General features: G+C 39.2%; 1 pseudogene across 1 annotated transcript; it reads left to right on the forward strand.

Annotated features, from left to right (window-relative positions):
* The first annotated feature begins 4,791 nt into the window (after positions 1-4,791).
* Positions 4,792-5,593, forward strand: LOC308639402 (mRNA decay activator protein ZFP36-like; annotated as a pseudogene). Its single transcript has one exon. The product of its transcript is annotated as an mRNA decay activator protein ZFP36-like (transcript).
* The last annotated feature ends 866 nt before the right edge of the window (positions 5,594-6,459 follow it).

Below are 6,459 nucleotides of genomic sequence, written 5' to 3' on the forward strand. Positions count from 1 at the left end.
AAAACTGTTGAGTTAATAAATAGATATTGTTTTAGGCCACTAAGTTTGCAATTTGTTTTGGCAGCAATAGAAAACTAAGTAGGCAAATTTAGATGGTTTTGATTCTGAAATTACAAAGCACTTTAAATGCCATGCTAATGGCAAAAATAAAGCAAAATGGGTAAAAGATGGAGGATTTAAAAATATTTGGAATATCTAAAAATGCATGAAGTATGTATGCTACAACTAAAAAATACAGTAGCCAAAATCTTACTGTATGGGTTTTAATACCACATTGGACACAACAGAAAATAGGATTCATGAATTTGAAGACAGATCAATAGATTGATTTCAGAGGAAAATGCAAATACAGACTATGAGAGGCATTTGTGACACAGCTAAAAAGTAAGGCATATATAATTGGGATCCCAGAAGAGAAATATTAAAGACAGAATAATAATTGAGACAATGGTTAAATATTTTTGAAAAGCCAGTGAAAGATATCAAGCTAAGGAATCAAAAAGCTCTGAGAATCCCAAGCATGAATCATAACACCTCAAATTTAATTTCCATTTATGATGGAGTAATGAGGTCCAAGTTACCCACCTCCTATAAACAACTAGAAATAGTAGATGATAATATTTGAGGTAACTTTCTGTATATCAAACAAAAGCAACACAGTATTATAAAACTGAAAAAAGGAATACAAATGATGTGAGTCCCACACTTGCCCTGGTTTTATGCCTGGAGGCTCTTTGTAAAATGAGATGGGTGGGGGAGCACTCCCTAGAAGAGCGTGGTGGTCAGAGTTGAGGAAAAAGATTAGTGTTTGGGAAGGCTGAGACAGCTGGAAATTTCAGGGCACTGTACTGCAAAGAAGGGAGTTGTTGACAAGAAGGAGCAATAGAAAGGTGCATGGGAGATCCTTGAGTTTGTTGTTGAATATTTAGCTAAGTATGTGAAAAGTGAAACTTCTCAAGGCCAGGAAAAGAGCAATTGGGGAACTATAACTGAACAGTTTCCAGAGGTCACATGGGGTTGGAGTGTGTGCCAGAGTGGAGAATTCTCGTTAATCATCCCAGGCCATCAATGGAGACCCTAGAGGGAATTATGTCTTAGTAATGGGGATACTGAGCTCTGGAGTGAAGGCAACCATAAACCTAGCCTAATAATGCTAAAATTAAGGCTTGAAGGAATGAAATTGATTCACAAGTATCATAACTCCTTATTAGAATGAAGTCCAATACGCCTTAAAAATATAAAATTCAAACAATGCATTCAACAATGTAAATTTATTATGTCTGTCATTCAGATACTAAAGAATGAAGATATGAGAAAATGTATTGCATATCTAAGAAGTAAAAACAGATGATAGAAACAGATCAAGAGTTATGTTTTGGATCTTTAGTGTCCCCCAAAGGCCCATATGTTAAAGGCTTGGTCATCACCTGTGGCACTATTAAGAGGTGGAGAAATCTTAGGGAGGTGGAACATAGTGAAAGTGAGGTCACTAGGGGAGGCTCTTGGGACCCCCGTTCCTATCCTATCTTTCCTTTGCTTCCCTGACACCCTGACATAAGCAGGCCTTCTCCACCACACACCATTGCCATGATGTACTATGCCACTACAGACCCAAAGTGATGGGGCCAAGTGACTATGGACTGAAAATGAGCCAAATTAAATTTTTCCTCCTTTAAGTTTATTTTCTAAGATATTTTATCACAGCAATGGAAAGCTGACTAACACATCAAGAAATGACAAATATTAGAAATGTTTACTGTCATCAAAAATGGTACAATAAAGAACACTACCTCTTCATAAAATTAATGAAAAGACTATAATGGAGTCCACTTCATGCTTTGAATATAACCCTGGTTGCTCTACCAGTGGTGGCTTACTTTAAAATTGACATGATTTTTTCTTCTCTCTCTCCCTGTCCCTAACCGTGGGATAAGCAAGATTAACCTTCAAATTCTAGGCCTTTGGCTTACTGACCATAGGAATGAAGAAATCCAGACTTTGGGGCTGGCACCTGTGAATCTAAGAAATGGCTCTATCTCAAGGATACAAATGAATTATGATTCCTGACAGGACATAGCCTTTATATTTCCTCCTTAAAAGTCCACGGTCTCCCTCTGGCAGTTAGAACCACAGGCTCTGGGAAAGGAGTCCCCTGTTTTTCTCCTTTGCTAACAAAGCAATAATACTTCTTTTTTTCTTTTTCTCCAAACCATGTCCATGTAATTGGGTTGACCTTGGGAATAGACTGAGCACCTGGTATCAAAACTAGCAACTTTTTGACCCTCTCGGAATAAAACAAATAGCTTGTAGCAACTCAAGAAGCATGTATTCAAGGAAAAAAAACCTGAATCTCAGTAAAAACAGCAAACTTTGTGACATTTTAACTTACCAGAGTCCCATCCTTTCTTTCTTTCTTTCTTATCTTTATTTTGCTTATTAATTTTTATGTGGTGCTGATGATCAAACTCAGTGCCTCACATGTGCGAGGCAAGCACTCTGCCACTGAGCCACAACCCCAGCCTTCCATTTATTGATTCTTGATTTTACTTTGTGTGCTTTAGGAGTCTTGTTGAGGAAGTTGGTTCTTAAGCTGACATGATGGAGAGTTGGGCCTATATTTTTTTTTTTATAGTAAGGTCAGGGTTAGAGGACATGTTTCTAGCTTGCTATTGATGAAGTATCTTTGTGCTTACCCAGTCCTTCCCTCAAAGTGAGTAACTCTAGAATTCTAATACCAAGGACAGAGAAGGGAAATTCCAAAGATAAGAGTATGTTTGAGACCCTGGTGATCCCAAAACAAAGGGCAATTAGAAACTCAAATAATGTTAAACTATTTTAAAAGAAACTTAGAAATAACTCATTTTATGGATTTGATCATGTATTTTCTTCAACTTATTATGCAGTTAAAGTGCATGACTCATAACTCCTACATATGAATGACTTGTGGGTTTGCTTCTAACTTTTCATTTCCAACTGGAAATTTTTGATTGAATGCCACTCTGCATGAGAAATTGTACAAGCTCTAGATGGGCTTTAGTTTCTGACAGGTAATTATGGTAGTGACAAGTTACCTTAATTCAGTTATCTATTGATCTAATTCAAAGTGGGGCATTAGTCAGGTGTAGTGAAACATGCCTGTAATCCAAGCAATATGGGAAGCTGAGGCAGGAGGACTGTAAGTTCAAGGACAGTCTCTGTGACTTAATGAGGCCCTCAGAAATTTATCAAGGCCCTGTCTCAAAATAAAAATAAAAAGGACTAGGGGATGTAGTTCAGTGGTAAAACACCCCTGGGTTCAATTGCCAGTACCAAAAGAAAAAAGAAACAAAGTGGGTTATTAATCTTTGTAAGATCCTGTCTAAGGGATTTGGGGATGTAGCTGAGTGGTAGAATGCTTTCCTAGCGTGTATGAGGGCCTGGGTTCAATACCCAGCTCCATAAAAATAATAATAACAAATAAATAAAATATAAGATCCTGTCCATATTGACTTTCCTCTAATTGTTAGGTAAAGTCCTTCAGAAGTTCAAACTGAAAGCCTGTGTTTTTTTTTCAAGACCCATCATCACTGGTACAAGTTCTGCACTTAGCCACTGTGCACCTCCAAATTTGCCCCATGCCATTCACCAATCACTTAACTCCTTGTGGGAGAAAAGTTACTTGGTATATTGGACATGTTTCTCTTCACTTCTTTGTGTCAATGATCTTGCCACTCAAGTCCTACTGTCTTAACTTAGGGCTCTCTTATGGTAAAGAGCTAGCTACAACATGGCTGCTTACTTTGTTGCACTGCCAAGGTAAAGCTGCCTCCATATGCTAAGATAGAGTCTTAAATAATTTAAGATCATGGGTGTAACATCCTGTCATCTTTGCCATAATTTATTGATAAGAAACAGTGTCATTTCTGCCCACCTTCAGAGAGGGGATTATATAGGACATAAACCATTGAAGGTCACTGAGGATGTATCTGCCACAACTGTTGACAAAGGAAAAGAACAAAAGAGGAACTATGAGCATTTAGTAGTGCTCACAAATGTCATGGTGAAGAAAGGTTTCTTTAGAAGTCAATTTATAATTTTGTTTCATTGCTTTTGGTACATTTAGTGTTCACTACATCTCTCATCTGCAAAATTTGTTAGCTGAAGTTATGTCACAGGATTTGATGGTCATAGACTAAAATGCAATGGACATGCATATATATATGTATATATAAATATATATACATATTTTTATATATGTATATTTATATATTCACATATAGATATAGTGTTATTAAATCATAGGATATCAATTGTCAGGATGTGAAATACAGTGCTGGATGTGGTGCTGAACACCTGTAATTCTATGGCTGGGGCAGGAAGAGGCTAAGGCAGGAGGATCTCAAGTTCAAAGCCAGCCTCAGTAACCTAGCAAGGCTGTAAGCAATTAAGCCTGTCTATATATAAAATATTTTAAAGAGTTGGGCTGGGGTTGTAACTCAGTGGTAGAGTGTCTGCCTAATGTGAAGCACTGGGTTCAATCCTTAGCACCACATAAAAATAATAAATGAATAAAATAAAGGTATTGTGTTCATTTACAACAAAAAAAATTTTTAAGTGCTGGGGATGTGACTCAGTGGTTAAGCACTCCTGGGTTCAACCCTTAGTACCAAAAAAAAAGAGCAAAATATAGACTCAATGCCAAAGATTCACATAATCACATGGAAAACAAATATGAAGCATGTATACATGTGTGAAAATGGGATGATTTTAAGAAGAGGATGTCATGTATTAAAGGTAAAACTGCATGGGAGAATGAGTGGGAAGAGAGAGTCACTAAGCATCCACCGCTGTGGCTTGGTGCCTGTACCCACTGGCTTTGCATCCCTTGTGCCTGGCCTGGGCCCTGAGCAGTCACCCTCACCCACTTCACCTACTGCCTCCCCTACTACCTTCTCCCACTACAAGACTGAGCTCTGTTGAACCTTCTCAGAGAGTAGGCACTGCTGCTATGGGGTGAAGTGCCATTTTGCTCATGGTCTGGGTGAGCTGCCCTAGACCACTCACCATCCCAAGTAAAAGATGGAACTCGCCACAAATTCTACCTCCAGAGCCGCTTCCCCTACGGCTTAGAATGAGACTTCATTCACAACCCTAAAGAGGACCTGGCGGCCCCTGGCCATGCCCATGTGCTGCACCAGAGCATCAGCTTCTCTGGCTTGCCCTCTAGCCGCTGAACCTCTCTACCACCACCAGGCCTGGCAGGCCCTTCTCTGTCCTCATGTTACTTCTCACCCTACAGGTCTTCACCACCATCTTGGGATCTTCCACTTGCACCTTCTGCCTACTCTGCTACCCCTAGGACCCCTGTGGCTTAAAGGGACCCTACCCCAGCCTGTTGCCCCTGTAACTAAAGGGTCACTCCAGGCAGCATCTAGGGGCCCTTGGGTGCACATTTCTGCTTATTACCTGAGATCTGACCTGATGACTATGCCAGCAGCAGCAAAAGCCTGGGGGATCTAACTCACCTGTCTTTGAGGCTGGGGTTTGGGGGCCACCTCAGCCACCTGCAGCCGCATGACTCCCTATCTTCAATCATACCTCTGTTTTTGAGTGAAAAGTACCTACATAGTATGCATCCCCTGGATCTTAAGGGGAGACACTTATGCTGTGGGAACCTGGGGGACTACTAATTTAATCAAATGTCCCTCCCTCCACATTCCCTAATGCATTAATCCACTCCCCTGATGCCACACTGGGGCAGGTCCCCAGTGTGCAAGCTCAGTGTTCATGGTGTTGGGGGACAGTATTTTCTGGGGTACTTAAAAAGATGCAGCATATTTGAGGAAACTGGCAAGCGCTCTCCCCTGCCCAGTTCTGTCTCCTGGAAGCCTTTGTGCTGGGAGTAATAGGCCCCCATGGCCCCCTCCTATTTTTTTCCTAGAATCAAGGTTCAAGTGTTTGGTGACTGGAGCCTTCCTGAGGGAGAATTCTGGTGCTCAAATTTCCCTCCACAAGTAAGTAGCCAAAGTCTTTGCCAAATCCCTCCTCCCAAACCTGTGGGCCCTATATTTATGATGACTTTATGTATTCTAATAAGATTTTATAGTTTTTACATATATTGGGTCATCTGCTGCCTTTGTGTTTTTCTTATTCTTTTTTGTAATATTGGAAATGATGGTATAATTATTATAAGTATTCTATAATAATATATTAAGTAATACATATTGTTATCTTAAAAGTCTGTTTTGTGTTTTTTTTTAATTTTTTAAATACAAGGAATCTGCATGTAAATGAAAAAACTTAAAAAGTAGAAATCATTAATAATCTCCATACCCAAATGTTAATTTATTTAATAACTTGATGTATTTCCTCCCTGGCTTTTACTCTATGTCTATCTTTATATACATATACACATACAATATAGTGTGTGTGTATATATACATATATAAATGTATATATATACGCATATATATACATACA

This window comes from Spermophilus citellus, assembly GCF_964194105.1.
Source record: "Spermophilus citellus genome assembly, chromosome: X".
NCBI lineage: Eukaryota > Metazoa > Chordata > Mammalia > Rodentia > Sciuridae > Spermophilus > Spermophilus citellus.